The 17,215-nt window shown below is 32.2% G+C and overlaps 1 non-coding gene across 1 annotated transcript; it reads left to right on the forward strand.

Annotated features, from left to right (window-relative positions):
• Positions 1 to 4,149: 4,149 nt before the first annotated feature.
• On the forward strand, positions 4,150 to 4,257 carry LOC116865467. Its single transcript, XR_004382196.1, has one exon. It is a non-coding gene; the product is annotated as a U6 spliceosomal RNA (small nuclear RNA).
• The last annotated feature ends 12,958 nt before the right edge of the window (positions 4,258 to 17,215 follow it).

Here is a 17,215-nt window from a genome sequence, read left to right on the forward strand (position 1 = left end):
ACCCCAATAGCATAAATTTAAGAAGCAAAGTATGTAAAATTAAAATCGTGTTTAGTAATCAGTTTTAAATATTCCATTTCACTTAGAAATGGACTTATATTAGCAAACCAATGGTTATCCATTAATTAATCTGATATAACAAATAAGTTCTATCATCTAAGTTATCTAAATGATGTTCAAATTTACAAAAAATGAAACAATTACTGCTGTGCATTTTCTTACAAAAATATAATTCAGCATAGCTTATTAGAAATTTCTGATTTTTATATTCATAGATTTTTTTTTACATCTTAATTTTATTCTATTTTTTCATGTTCCAAGATTCATTGTTTATGCACCACACCCAGTACTCCATGCAATAATATGTGCCCTCTTTAATACACACCACAACACTCATCCATCCTCCCACCTCCCTTGCCTCCAAAACCCTCAGTTTGTTTCCCAGAATCCACAGTCTCTCATCTTTTATCTCCCCTCTGTCTTCCCCCAACTCACTTTTCCTTTCCTTATCCTAATGTCTTCCATGTTATTCCTTATGCTCCACAAGTAAGTGAAACCATAGATAATTGACTTTCTCTGCTTGACTTATTTCACTTAGTGAATCTTAAGTGGGTATACCTTAGCTTATTTTATGAGTAAACAAATCTAAGGTTTTTAACAGGTTCAGATTAATTAGGCAAACAGCATAGTTTGATTTGTTTGATTGGATTTGTCAGGTTTGTCCATGTTGGCTTCTTGGTTGAGCTATCAAAATTGCTAAAATACAATTTTAATAATATAATATAATATAATACAATACAATATATTTTTAAAATATAAAATGCCACTTCTCAAATATTCTATTCTTAAAGAGATAATTAATAAGGAAAAAAGTAAACTGTTAAGGCTGATTCAAAGAACATTTGTTTAGATGTTTATAAAATCTTTAATAATGGCAAGTTAAGATATTATTGTTGGATTAATTTCAAAACTGACAAATTTTCTGCTGAGCAACAATCCTTAACAATTAGAGATATCTTTTCTACTAGACATAAGTTATTTGCATTTTGATCTGGAAAACTCTGTGTTAACACGTAAGTTCACTAAGTCTGGAAGCTACAAGCAATAGTAAACAGTGAATCAAATAAAAGCATTCCCCTAGAAAATCCTTAGGTACACCGTAGGCACTATATAATATTGTAAATACATCACCCCAACTTTTTGCTTTATTTTTATGATTTGGATAATTTTTCCCCAAAATTTTCACAAAATTTTGCACTATGAAAAATAGGCACAAAAGTTTTTAAAAATTAAAAAGACATCTATTTTTCAAAGTGTCTTGAAAATAAAGAGAAGACATTAGTACTAATAGCCCATCTCTTATTCTCCTATCTATGTCAAAGGTAAAATTATTTATGAATTGGAAATTCTTCTTTTTCTGGTGGACATAGCTGACAGCTCATATAATGGTAGTATTTTCTATTTGATTATGACTCTTTATGGATGTTTTATCTTTTAAAAAATAATTTATTTAAACTTACAAAAAAACACATTTCACCCAGTATAAAGGATGTTTCCTTTATATTCATATTGAGAAAGTTAGGAAACTATAGTTGGATTTAAGAGTATGATTCCAGACTGATGAGTCACAGACCTGTAGCCTACCTCTGAAATAAATAATACACTATATATATATATATATATATATATATATATATATATATAAAATAAATAAATAAATCTGAGGCAATTAAAAAAAATAGAAGAGTATGATTCCAAAAAGAAATTATTGGTGAGATACCTGGTCAGTAAAGCACTGACTCTTGATCTCAGCTCAGGTTCTGATTTCAAAGTGTGAGTTCAAGCCCTGAATTGGGATCCACACTGGCCAAGGAACCTATTGAAACTGCTGAAAGGAAGAAAGAGAGAGACAGAGAGATAGGTCTGAGGTTATTAGGGAAGCCTCAGACCAAGGGCAATTTCCCCTAAGGATCTGTCCATCAGAGCCTGAATATTCTCTGGCCAATCCTCTCCAAGATTCCAGCTCAGAAGTAGTTTTTCTTGTTTTGTTTTTATCAACTGTAACACTTTACTTAGAATTATAAGACTGATCTGCTTGGTAACATAGAACAGCATTAAGATACTTAAAATTTATTTTATAAGTCAAAGTATATTTACTATCTAAATCTTATATTTGTCATATATATGTATACACACATACAAACACAAACATATATAACTTTCATTCCCCTTTTTTTGTAATGGAATTATTTAATAATTATGAACAATTTATGATGACATAAAATTGATAACTATTAATGAGTAACAAATATTATACAAAATATCATCAGATAAAATAGAGCAATAGAAACAAAGAATTAAAACATTTGATTAATAAATGTCTGATATATTAAAAAGGAAACTACAAAAAAATGAAAAACTAAAGATTAAATAAATGAAGCTGAACTTATTTATAAATAAATTAGTCACAAGTGAATAAAATCCACAACTTAAATGACAAAATGTGCAAATTGTGTAAGTAAACCAAATACAGACAAACTAAACATGAGTGATGAGTTAATACTAAATACCATAAATAGTTGAAAATAATGGAATGGACCATGATATACAAAACAAATGCAAGAAAACAAAAAGCAGAAAGAGAAATATTAAAATTTATGCAAATATTATTTCAAGGAAAAAAAAAAACTAGTTATCTTGGGAAGATTATATATATATATTATATAAATATATATAAATATATACATTTATCTTATATATATATACTGTAAGCACAGTATAACAAGAAAATAAAATAATAATGCATGAAATTAATTTTAAGTTAGAAGTGGGGATTTTGATACAACCAAATCATAATGAAAAACTCACTCTTTCTTAACAAATCAAGTGATGAAATTCACATTGTCTTTATCCATTCATCAGGGGATAGACACCTAGGTTTTTTTTTTTATAATTTGGCTACAACTTTAGAAGACTAAAACATTACTTAACAGCAGAAAACTCCCAATTAATAGGACTGGCATCTTCTTTTCCAATAGCAGATATCCATAAACATGACTTTAAGATATAGCTCGCATTGGGGCACCTGGGTGGTAGAGTCAGTTGAGCTTTTGACTCTTGGTTTTAGCTCAGGTTGTGATCTCAAGGAGGTGAGATTGAGAGCTCCATCAGCTCTGTGCTCAGTGCAGAGTCTGTTTGGGACCCTTTCCCTCCTCCACCCCTCACCTCTCCCCCACAAATAAACAAAATTTTGAAGGAAAAAAAAAAAATATCGCCTGGAGGAACCCCCTTAAATGTAGAGCCCGAGGCTGGGAACAGAAAGTTCTAAATCAGCAGTCTAAGTTGTTTAACAAACAGCTCTGATTCTGAAGCATGCGCTAAAAATTCCTTACTTTGAGAAACAGGAAATTAGGAGTATGTTGGAAGGAGCAGTAAAAGCAAGCTTGGGTGTGGAATATAAGAACAGGTCTGACTATGACCTATTACTTTGTAAAGAAATTTTTATTGAAATAAAACCATGCTCATCTGTTTATATATCAACTGGATATTTCTCCCTCTAGTGATGAGAAATCATGTGGCTGGCAAAGCCAAATGTCCTTATTATATAGCTTTTTTTGGAATAGGTTGTTAGGTTTTTTTAGGGGAAAAAAAGTTTTTTGGGTGTTTTCATTACTTAATGCATTTATTAATACATACATAATATGAGGCAGGACATAAGACTTTTGATTTTTTAAAAAATGCAATTTTAAATGCATTTGATATTTGCTATAAATGCTGTCTCAATATTATCCCCAAACCTTTCAGAATAAGCATTTTCACCCTTCTACTCTGTCACCAATGTATCTGATTATAAAATTTGAATAAATCCTAGAATATGTTGACATTTTTGCAACATATAACTGATAAATGATTGCTTGCTTAAGAGGAGGTTCAAGTTTACACATCTGCATTTGAAACATAGGACACTCTAATATCCTTAGTTTTAGTCACTTAGCCAAGGTAAATAAAGTTGGTGTTTACATTATATAAGGAGCTCAAATCAGGCAGAAATTCTTATGTTATCCTTGAGTGAGCAATAATGAAAATTTGGCTATTATTTTTATCTTCTCTACAAAAAGTTGCCAAAATACTCAATTTGGCAGTACCAAGATACTCACTTTGGCAGCACATATACTAAAATTGGAACAATACAGAGAATACTAGTATGGACCCTGCACAAGGATGACACACAATTTATGAAATGTTCCACATGCTTTTTAATTGCCTTAATAATAGAAACTTTCTAGACATAAACAGATCACACAAGGCAGTTTCTGCAGGACCAAATAAGAAATGCACTTTTCCTACATTTTTGGAATTGCCCCAGAATTTAGATTGTGCCTGTGACTGGAGCAATTGTATATCAATGTTGCATACTTTGACAATATTATAAAACATTACCTAGAGTTAATTTATAACACATACATTCTTTACAAGAAAAAGAGAAATCCAAAATTAAAGTCAATATTGATATTAAGGTGCAAAGAGTAAACATTAAAAGAAATGTTAAAATATAACTTTACAGTTGTAATGACAAAATCATGAAAAAGTTACAATGTAGCTTTTATTATCTAAAAACAATATTGAAAATAAGAACCTCAAATTTTGCAATGGAGTTTCAATAAAGTCTTGTGTTGACTAGCAGAAAGCATTCAAGAATAAAAAATAATTAAAAATGATAAACTGACACGATTTCTTCTATGTATGTTCCTATTCATTTCGTGTACCCTGTAAATGATCTTGGTGCTAATAAACTTAACGATTTCTTCTTATTTGCTCTATAAATTATCTGTGATGAATTTGCCCAGGTTGATCTATAATTAGAGCTAATTATTATAGCCAGCTTATCATAGCATACATAAAAATCATATTTCTCATTGAAAGCAAAATAAAATACCCTGAGAATATCCTATGTTCCATACCATGTCATGACAATGTCCACCATGAAAATGACACCAATAAATGCCATGGTATAGTATGGACATATTATGTCTTTTATAAGATAATACAGATATTTTCTTTCCATATAACTGGTATGACTTATTTTCCATAATTTATTTTTGATATATTATGACTAAATCAAAATGATAAGTGAAGTGCAAATATAACACCAATTGGTGGTTGTATACGGCTTTTTTAAAAGATTTTTATTTATTTATTTTTATTTGAGAGAGAGAGAGAGTGTGTGCCCACACATGAAAGGGGGAAGGGGCAGAAGGAGAGAGAGAGAATCTCTAGCAGACTCTGCACTGAGTGTGGAGCCTGATGTGAGGCTCCATCTCCTGACCCTGCAATCATGACCTGAGCTGAAATCAAGAGATGTCTGCTTAAGCAACTAAACCACCGAGGTGCCCCATGATTATATAATTTTTATCTCTAGGTGGTCGCTTTGAGGTTAACTTGAGATTACCATGTAGCTATAATTTATAACTAAGTGAAAAAGAGTAAGCCACCCCTAAATTTCCTTTATTTTTCTTTTATTATAAAAAGTCTACTCAGATTTAGTTTTTTTAAAGATTTTATTTATTTATTTGAAAGAGAGATAGAAAGCACAAGCAGGCAGAGTGGCATGGCAGAGGGAGAAAGAAGCAGGCTCTCCACTGAGCTGGAAGCCCAATGCGGGGCTTTATCCCAGAACCCTGAGATCATGACCTGAGCCAAAGGCAACCGCTTAACCGACTGAACCACCCAGGTGCCCCCACTCAGATTTAATTAAATGGAGGAAAAAGAAGACTCATTATTACTACTGTAACATTTATTCCATTAGTTGTTTACCTTATAACTAATTTAAATCAAACTACATATATACATTCTACTTCCTTTTATGAAGTTTATCAAATGAATTCTCATTGTGATTATATACAGTCTCTTATCAGTCACTATTTTTGATTGTTGTAAGAAGAATTCTTAAGATGTTTAATAATATGGTTATCAGTATTTGGTATGTATGAATTATTTCAAAAAACCAGGTTTTTATGCCAACACATAAATTTAAAATGGGCAAATAAAAAGGTCTACAAAATATGTGAATTAACAGAAAGGCAAACAGTAAAACAGATGCAAATAAGAAAAAAAAATTTCATTAAAGATACATCCCCAGATAATTTTCTTTTAACAATTAAATATTTTATAAAAGATGGATATATATTTAAAAATTAGTGGGTAAGTGATTTGTGAGGAAATGTGTATGGATAATACATAATCTTATGTTTTTATAAATCTGTTGTTTAAAATTCAAACTAGAATATAACATAACTAATAGTCACAAGAAAAATATTTAAAATATTTAACAAGACTGTTGTCATATACAACTCAGGGGCAAAATCCTGAATGTATTGTGAAATTATTCATACTAGTATAGCTACTATTTATGCATAGTGTTCCATGGATGCCATTTTATTAAATAAATGTACCAAATTTTCATAAAGTAAAAATTCCAAATTCAAAATATGAAACAATACCAGCTCCTCAGATGCGTTTCTTATAATACTCACTCAACTCTTACAAAACTCACTCAACTTCCTAACTGATCCAATCTCCTAATTTATAATACTATAAAATAATTTAACTGTTTTTAAACTTTATAATTAATATCATGAAGTATATGGTCTTTTGTATTTGGCATCTTTGCCTCAATATGTTGTTTGTGAAACTCATCATGTTTTTGTGTTTGGCTGTAGTTGATTCATTTTTATGTCTGTGCAGTATTCTATTTTATTTATATAACAAAGTGTATTTACCCATTCAGCAGCTAATGTGGATCTCATTGTTTATAATTTGGGTTATTTTAAATACTTTTGCTAGTATATTTGTATTCTTATCTTTTTGTGAACATATACACACATAATTTTTTAGTATATATCTGGACATGGAACTGATAGTTCAAAGTTATACATTTGTTCAGTGCAGTAGAAAACTGTCGGTTTTCAAAAATGATTGACAAAATTTATATAACATCCAGGAGCTCTGACTGTGAATTAGTTTTACAGACTCATCAAACTTGTTATATTCAGTTTTGGTTTTGTTTTTCCATTTAACCATCCTCTAATATAGAGTGATATCACATTATGCTTTTCATCTGAAAGCCTTGGAAGACAAATGAATATGAGGAACTTTTCATATGTTTAGTGGTAATTTAGATATCTTTTTCTGTGAAATGTCTATTCAAATTTTAGCCTGTTTTTCTACTGAATTTTATATCTTTTACATGTTTATTTATATGACTTTTATTTCTATTAATTATTTATAGATTCTAGATAATATCCTATGTAATATAAATTATTGTATTTCAAATATATTCTCTCACTCTATGTCTTGACTTTCCTCTGTCTTAATGGTGCCTATTGATAAATAGAAGTTAATTATTTCTTGAAAAGAAAAATATATATAATGAAGGTTAGTGTTTTTCATATCCTAAGTAAGAAATTCTAGCTAACTTTAAATCATAAAATATTTATATTTCTTTTAAAAAGTAATTATTTAATCCTCTCTTTCTTTCTAGAACCTGCACACAAAAATAAAGGAAATGTACCTCATACTTTTCCTTTATGTGAATACCTAATTAATTCAGCACTGTCATTTTTAGAGATCACTATTTTCCTTGCTGTGCTGAACTGTGTCATATATTAAATGATCACATAGAAGTGTCTCTTTCTGGATGATTTTTTGTTGTTTTTGCACAGTTTGTCCACTCTTGCACCAAAGGAACACTCAAAGTTACTGCTCTAATAAAGCATCTATTATAATGGGCAATATAATATTCAAAAAAATGAAAAATGTATTTTAAAAGAGTAACAAATACTATGAAAAAAGAGAGTACTGGGGGTTGGATGTATCGAGAAGGCCACATGAGAGAGTTTGAATAGAAGTTTATGAGAAATGTGAGGCGAAATAATTCTAGACAGTGGAAAGATCTGAAGCAATAGTTTTAATTTAATCTGATACACTTGAATATCTAAAAGAAGTTCATTATATATAACCTATACATGCCAAGGAGTAAGCATTTAAAGTTGATATGGGAGGTTTGAGACCAAGCATGTAGAACATTATTGGTCATGTTAAAGATTCCCATTTTTAGTTTAAAGAAATGATTTCTGGGGAATGGGGACTCAGTTAAGCATCCAATTCCAGATTTTGGCTCAGGTCATGATCTCGGGGTTGTAAAATTAATTCCTGCATTGGGCTCTGTGTTCAGTGGGGAGTTTGCAGGCGATTCTCTCTCTCTCTCTCCCTCTCTTTCTGTGCCCCTCCCCCCATGTGCTCACGCCATCTCTCTATCTCTCTCTCAAATAAATAAACATTTTTAAAAAAGAAATGATTTGGGGAAGATTTAAACCTAGGATATGTAAAAGTTTTAAAGGCTGCTGTGCCATTTGAAAAATTAATTGTAGGTGGTCAAGAGTTAAAATAGGGTAAGAAATGTAATGGGTATTCAGGCTATTCTTCTTGCTGACAGAAAACACTGATAATATGTACTTAGGTATTAGCAGAGGAGGTGGTGAGACATGGTTATCCGGGAAGTTAGAGCGAAGGAGATTCATTGATAAGATGATGGAAGAAAAGGAGGAATGAAGGAAGATTTTCAGGAGAGAAACTATAGAATTCAGAAAAATTACCATTCCAATAACTGAAATTGGAAGACAGCAAAAAGGGTATGGTTAGCAGGATTGATATGGAATCTTGACTTCAAGCTTTATGATTTATAACAATTTCTTTTTTGGATTGTTTTTATTTATTTATTTTTCTTCCATCCTAGAGCATAAAGCATTTTTGAGACTTTATTAGTGTCTAATTTATGAATACATGGGTAAATATACAACTTGAAAAGTTTTGACATATATAAGTATATGTACATATATATCTACATCTCTGTGAAACTAACACTAAAATTAAGATAGAGAATATGCTCATAATTCCCTCAATTGTTCTAATATCCATTTGAAATCCATCACTCTGTCCCACTTTCCTTCGTACCCAAGCAACCACTGCTCTATTTTATGTCACAGTAGGTTAGATTGCATTTTTGAGAAGCATATAAATAGAATCATACAGTATATGCTCTTTTGTTGACCAAGTTCTTTCAGTCAACATGATTATTTTAATATCTGTATATGTATGAAATCAACCAAAGATGCTTTACTATTAATAGCTAAGTATTATTCCATTGCATGGATATACCACTATTAATTTATTCATTCATTTATTCATGGGCATTTCACTTGCAGCCTACTCTTGGCTATTATAAATAAGGCTGATATGATTTTTTTTTAAGATTTTATTATTTATTTATTTAACACAGAGAGAAAACAGGTTTTATAATTTTAACCATCCTGGAGAGATTGTAATGTATTTTGATTATGGTTTTAAGTTTCATTTCCTTGGGAACTAATAATATTTAACATCCTTTCATGTGATTACTTGCCATTTTCTTTAGTGTAGGGTCTGTTCAAGTATCTTGCCTGTGTTTAAAATATGGTTGTTTATCTTCTGATTGACTCATAAGTGTTCTTCATAAATTCTAGATCTGTGTTGTTCTATAGTATAATCACTACCTACATAGGAGATATTTAAATTTAAACTAATTGAAGTTAAACCCAATTGAAAATTGAAAATTGAGGGAGAACTAGAAACAGAAAGTGAACCACTTTCTGAAAGGTACAGAGAAGTGAATCCAAAGCAATGGGAAGATAGACTATGGGGGAAGGGGCCTGCTCCTGGCAAGAGGCAGACAACAGAGCACAAAATCAGAAATTTAAAAAGTCTGCTCCACTGAGGGCCATCACTTCAGAGGCTAAGTGAGGGTGGAGCCCTCATGTGGACAGTGTGGTCTCAGGTCCTGCAGAGTCACAGAAGGATCAGGGATGTTTGAATGTAGCAGATATCGCACATATTAGAGTGGAGAAGCTGGCTACAGAGAGAGAGCCAAGGAGTGAGGAGTGAGCTCTCAGCTTGGGGTTACCTTAAACTGTCATCTGTGGCACAGTCAGACCACTGTTCTTTAGACAGGGACCCTACAGTGGCAGATCCAGGGAGACCCCCTCTGGAAGAGCAGAGCAGCAGGAATCTCCTAGGTTTGGAGACTCCAAATGGGACTGTGTCCCAGAGACAGAAACACTCGGTCACAGGTGGGGTGAGCTTGGAGCATGGCCAGAGACCATGGAGGGGGTAATGATTGAGTGCTTTTCTCCAAGGGCGCACTGAGGAGTGGGGTCCTGAGCTCTCTGCTCCTCTGGGTTGGAGATTGAGAGGCCACCATTTTCATTCCCATTCCTCAGAGCTCTACAGAAAGTTCTCCAGGAACAAAAGCTCCAGAGAGTGAACCCAAGCAGATTAATTAGGCTGGTCCCTGGAAAGGGTGGTGCAATTCCAACTCTGGCAAAGACACTTGAGAATCACTATAATAGACCCTTCCCCCAGAAGATCAGCAAGAATATCCACCCAAGACCAAGCTCATTGATCAAGGAGAGCAGCAGAATTCCAGAGGAGGGGAAAGCAAAGCATGGAATTCATGGCTTTCTCCCCACAATTCTTTATCCTTGCAAGGTTAATTAATTTTCTTAATTTTATTTTTTTTCTTATTCTAATTTTTAACTTTTATTCTTTCCTCTTTTAATGTTTTTTAACTAGTTTATCTTAACAATACCTTTCTTTAAAAAAAAAATCTTCTTGAACCTTCATTATTATAGTCATATTTTATTCTTCATTGTATCTCACTTTATTTCTTAAGACATATAGGGTCTTTTTCTTCTAAAAAAATTTGGGATACAATTGTTCTAATAGATCAAATTATACTCTAAATATAGCACAGAGCATTGTTCTAGTCTCCAGACCGAGCAAATTCTCTCCACTTTCTTTTTCTTTCTTTTCCCAACCAACTTATCAACTCCTTTTTTAGAATTTTTTTTTATTTCCATCTTTACAGTCATATTCCATCATGTTTACCCTTATTTGTGTATTTGTGTGTTTGTGTGTGTGTGTGTGTGTGTATATATATATATACATATATATATATGTATATATATATATACATAGTTTCTTCTAAGAGACCAAAATACACCCAAAATCAAGTGGGAGGCTCTGTTCTATTCACCAGTCACTCATATGTATATACATACATATATATATGTATGTATATACATATAAATTTTAAAAAATTAACATCATTTTAGCCCTTTTCTTCTCCCCATGATTTGGGTTCTCTTCTGATTTGGTTAATGCACATTTTCCAAAGGTTTTGCCACCCTTTTAGTGTTCTATTCTCTCCTTCACATATTCTTATCTGGATAAAATGACAAGGTGGAAAACTTCACCACAAAAAAAAAAAAAAAAAAAAAAAAAAAAAACAGAGGCAGTATGGACACTGGTAATATGTCAGATCTAGAGTTCAGAATGATGATTTTCAAGGTGCTAGCTGGGCTTGAAAAAGGCATGCAAGATATTAGAAAAACCCTGTCTGGAGAAATAGAAGCCCTTTCTGGAGAAATAAAAGAACTAAAATCTAACAAAGCTAAAATTAAAAAAAAAAAAGCTATTAATGAGATGTGATTAAAAATGGAGGCTCTTACTGCTAGGATGAATGAGGATGAAGAGAGAATTAATGATATAGAAGACCAAATGACAGAGAATAACGAAGCTGAGCAAAAGAGAGACAAAAAACTGTTGGACTATGAGGGGAGAATTTGAGAGATAAGTGATACCATAAAACAAAACAATATTAGAATAATTGAGATTCCAGAAGAAGAAGAAAGAAAAGGGGGGGGGCAGGAGAAGAAAGAAAAAGGGGGGGCAGGAGGTATATTGGAGCAAATTGTTGTAGAGAATTTCCCTAATATAGCAAAGAGAACAAGCATCAAAATCCAGGATGCTCAGAGAATACCCTTCAAAATCAATAAGAATAGGTCCACACCCTATCATCTAATAGTAAAACTTACAAGTCTTAGTGACAAAGAGAAAATCCTGAAAGCAGCCTGGGACAAGAAGTTTGTAACATACAATGTAAAAATATTAGATTGGCAGCAGACTTATCCACAGGGACCTGGCAGGCCAGAAAGAACTGGCATGACCTATTCAGAGCACTAAACAAGAAAAACATGCAGCCAAGAATACTATATCCAGCTAGGCTATCATTGAAAATAGAAGGAGAGATAAAAAGCTTCCAGGACAAACAAAAACTAAAAGAATTGTAAACACCAAACCAGCTCTGCAGGAAATATTGAAAGGGGTCCTCTAAGCAAAGAGAGACCCTAAAAGTAGTAGACCAGAAAGGAACAGAGACAATATATAGTAACAGTCACTTTACAGGCAATACAATAGCACTAAATTCATATCTCTCAATAGTTACCCTGAATGTAAATGGGCTAAATGCTCCAATCAAAAGACACAGGGTATCAGAATGGATAAAAAAAACAAAACCCATCAATATATTGTCTACAAGAAACTCATTTTAGACCTAAAGACATCTCCAGACTCAAAGTGAGGGGGGTGGGAAAAAGTTTACCATGCTAATGAATATCAAAAGAAAGCTGGGGTGGTAATCCTTCTATCAGATAAATTAGATTTTAAGCCAAATAAGAGATCAGGAAGGACACTATATCATACTCGAAAGGTCTGTCCAACAAGAAGATCTAACAATTTTAAATATCTATGCCCCTAACCTGGGAGCAGCCAACTATATAAACCAATTAATAACAAAATCAAAGAAACACATCAACAATAATACAATAATCGTAGGGGACTTTAACACTCCCCTCACTGAAATGGACAGATCATCCAAGCAAAAGATCAACAAGGAAATAAAGGCCTTAAATGACACACTGGACCAGATGGACATCACAGATATTTTCAGAACATTCCATCCCAAAGCAACAGAATACACATTCTTCTCTAGTGCACATGGAACATTCTCTAGAATAGATCACATCCTGGGTCCTAAATCAGGTCTCAACTGGTATCAAAAGATTGGGATCAATCCCTGCATATTTTCAGACCACAATGCTCTGAAGCTAGAACTCAATCACGAGAGGAAATTTGGAAAGAACCCAAATAGATGGAGACTAAACAGCATCCTCCTAAAGAATGAATGGGTCAACCAGGAAATTAAAGTAGAATTGAAAAAAATCCTGGAAACAGATGATAATGAAAACAGAACGGTTCAAAATCTGTGGGACACAGCAAAGGCAGTCCTGAGAGGAAAATATATAGCGATACAAACCTTTCTCAAGAACAAGAAAGGTCTCAAACACACAAACCTAACCCTACACCTAAAGGAGCTGGAGAAAGAACAACAAAGAAAGCCTAAATTCAGCAGGAGAAGAGAAATCATGAAGATCAGAGCAGAAATCAATGAAATAGAAACCAAAAAACAAGAGAACAAATCAATGAAACTAGGAGCTGGTTCTTTGAAAGAATTAGTAAGATTGATAAACCCCTGACCACACTTATGAAAAAGAAAAGAGAAAGAACCCAAATAAATAAAATCATGAATGAAAGAGGAGAGATCACAACGAACACCAAAGTAATACAAACAATTATAAGAATATACTATGAGCAACTCTACGCCAACAAATTTGACAATATGGAAGAAACGGATGCATTCCTAAAGACATATAAACTACCATAACTGAACCAGGAAGAAATAGAAAACCTGGACAGACCCATAACCAGTAAGGAGATTGAAACAGTCATCAAAAATTTCCAAACAAATGAGAGCCCAGGGCCAGATGGCTTTCCAGGGGAATTCTACCTAACATTTAAAGAAGAATTAATTCCTATTCTCCTGAAATTGTTCCAAAAAATAGAAATGGAAGGAAAACTTTCATACTTATTTTATGAGGCCAGCATTACCTTGATCCCCAAACCAAAGACCCAATCAAAAAAAAACAAAACAAAACAACAACAACAAAAAAAAAATAAAAAAGACCAATATCCTTGATGAACTCAGATGTAAAAAGTGTCACCAAAATAAGCCGATAGGATCCAACTGTGCACTAAAAGGATTATTCACCATGACCAAGTGGTATTTATTCCTGGGCTGCAAGGTTGGTTCAACATCTGTAAATCAATCAATGTGATACAATCCATTAATAAAAGAAAGAATAAGAACCATATGATACTCCCAATAAATGCTGAAAAAGCATTTGACAAAGTACAGCATCCTTTTTTGATCAAAGTGTAGGGATAGAGGGTACATAACTCAATATCATCAAAGCCATCTATGAAAAGCCCAGAGCAAATATCATTCTCAATGGAGAAAATGTGAGAGCTTTTTCTCTAAGGTCAGGAACATGGCAGGGATATCCATTATCACCACTGCTATTCAACATACTACTAGAAGTCCTAGCCTCAGAAATCAGAAAACAAAAAGAAAATTTTTATTCAGCTGTCATTATAATTTTAGTAATGTTAGTAATGTCTTCTTATATATTTCATATTAGAAAAAATAATAGAATAGACTAGAATATATAAATAACATTATTTCTCTTTACTACCTGGAAAAATGCCTCTTGAATTTTGCAATTTAAAACCAATAAATGGGAAATTATTGATTATATGGCTACATAGCAATGGTTCTACAAACATCTAAAGTGATAATTAAATATAATATGAAAATAACATATTGCAACTAAACTTTTTTTTTATGATGAGCAACAAACAATTAAGTTCTATTTATAACTTCAATCAAATCAATGCCTTTATAACTTTCTTATTTGGGCTAAAAAAAATCATACTTCATAATTTCAAATTCATTCTCTATGATGAAGCTAGAAGTATGTATGGAATAATTAGGAAGCATAAAGGGGAAATCTTTATCTTATATAAATGATTAAAATATGATAATATTAATAACATGTCAAAGCTGAAAAACCAAATAAGATGTATTATAACTAATGATTCTTCTCTTTATAATCATGCCCTAAAATAAAAATTTAAATTTTCTAAGAAATTATAAACACATTGAACAGTATTTTGAATAATATATTTTATCTTCTGAGAAATAAGAAAATTGACATTGTACAATGCTAGATAACAATAAATACTATCTTTGGAGTAAAAACCAGCATATATATGATTTCCCTTTGCTAAATCTCTCTAATAGATTTTATAGCCTATATGTTTACAAAATACAAATATTACTGTTCTTTCTCAAATATAAAATGTACTTACAGAATATGTTAGGTTTATCTGAAACTTAAAAAAAAAAAACAAAAAAACAAAACTCATTTTGTTTTTGTTTCTTTGCTTTTATTCTGGCTGTCCTATTTTACATCCTAAACTAGGTAAATTTCAAGCATACCTATATTCTTCACAGGTACTACCCTATGCATTTGGTTTTTGCTTTATAAAAATGTAGTGCAACCAAGAAGTCAGTGTGCATACTAAGCTTTTGTACTTCTTTACAGTTACCTGATTTTTCAAGTTCTGAGTGATTAAATCTACTAAAGCCCTGATTCCACACTTCTGGGATGGAGATGACCAATCATCTGTATGCATTACACGTTTAGTACGATCATTTCATTGGTAAACAAAAATCTAGGAAAACAGAATTAAAGCTCCAACTTTGAATATGACAATCGAGGGCATAAGAGTAGCAATAAAATTAAAGGCTCTCCTTTGCTTTTTTTCTCATTTTTGGAAAAAATGTTGACACTATAAATGTATACGCTAAAAATTTTTTAAGATACATTTATCACTCTGTTTAAGCTTCTAATCTCAAAATTGTTAGTTTGATTAAGCATAGAAGATAATTTATAAATATGTAATTAAATTATTTTGCATGTTTGTGGCATCATAAATTCCCTCTCAGAATTTCTAAGGAACTAAATCAAATAATCGATATAAACTGCCAGATAATATATTAAACATCATGTTAGTTTTCTATGTTACTGAACCTTTATCATTTATTATTTTCTATCAATATTCCCTTTTATATAAACCAACTGAAGAAGTGATGATATTTATGATGCAGTACAAGGTGCAAGGATTATTGCATCATTTATTTTAAAAATTGAAAAAAAAAAGTGACTAACACATCACATGATTTCTTATTGCTGTTTTAACACATTACCACAAATTTAGTGGTTAAAAACAACATACATTTATTGCCTATGTCATTTACTCTATTACAGTTCTATAGGTCAGAAATCTGGATTGAGTCTTACTGGCCAGGTGTCAAAATAGTGTATTCCTTTTTGGAGACTCTAGGGGAAAAGTCACATCCTTCCTCTTTTAATTTCTACCGTTATAAAGTCATTCCTTGACTCCCCATTCCTTCATCTTCAAAATTATTAATGACCCAGTTTTTCCTTCTCACATCCCTTCCTCAGGCACTGTGTGTTTGTTTGGGGTAAAATTTCTTTCTGCCATTCTGAGTCACACTTCTGCTTCCCCCCTTTCACTTTTTGTTTTATTTAAATTCAATTAACTAACATATAATGTATTATTGGTTTCAGAGGTAGAGGTAAGTGATTCATCAGTCTTATATAATACTCAATGTTCATTGCATCATGTGACCTCTTTAATGTCTGTCATCCAGTAACTTCCTTCCACCTCCCTACCCTCCAGCAGCCCTATTTGTTTCCTATGACTTTTAAACTTATTTATTTTTATTTATTTTCAATTAATGTATAATATATTATTGGTTTCAGAGGTAGAGATCATTGATTCATCTGGCTTATATAATACAGTGCTCATTACATCACATGCCCTCCTTAATGTCCATCACCCAGTTACCCCATCCCTCCACCAACAACCCTAAATTTGTTCTTATGCTTAAGAGTCTCTTATGGTTTTTCTCCGTCTCTAATTTTGTTTTATTTTTTCCTATCTTCCTCTATGATTCTCTACCTTGTTTCTTAAACTCCACATATCAGCAAGATCATATGATAATTGTCTTTCTCAGATTGACTTATTTCACTTAGCATAACACCTTCTAGTTCCATCCATGTCACTGCAAATGGCAAGATTTCATTTTTCTGATGGCTGAGTACATAAGTATTTTATATATATCATATCTTCTTTACCCATTCATCTGTCCATGGACATATGGGCTCTTTCTATAGTTTGGCTATTGTGGTCATGGCTGCTATAAACACTGGGGTGGAGGTGTCCTTTTAGATCACATTTGTATCATTGGATTAAATACCCAGTAGTTCAATTGATGGATTGTAGGGTGCCTCTA

The sequence above is a fragment of the Lontra canadensis genome, unplaced genomic scaffold (assembly GCF_010015895.1).
Source record: "Lontra canadensis isolate GAN:19392208 unplaced genomic scaffold, GSC_riverotter_1.0 scaffold7, whole genome shotgun sequence".
Taxonomy (NCBI): Eukaryota; Metazoa; Chordata; class Mammalia; order Carnivora; family Mustelidae; genus Lontra; species Lontra canadensis.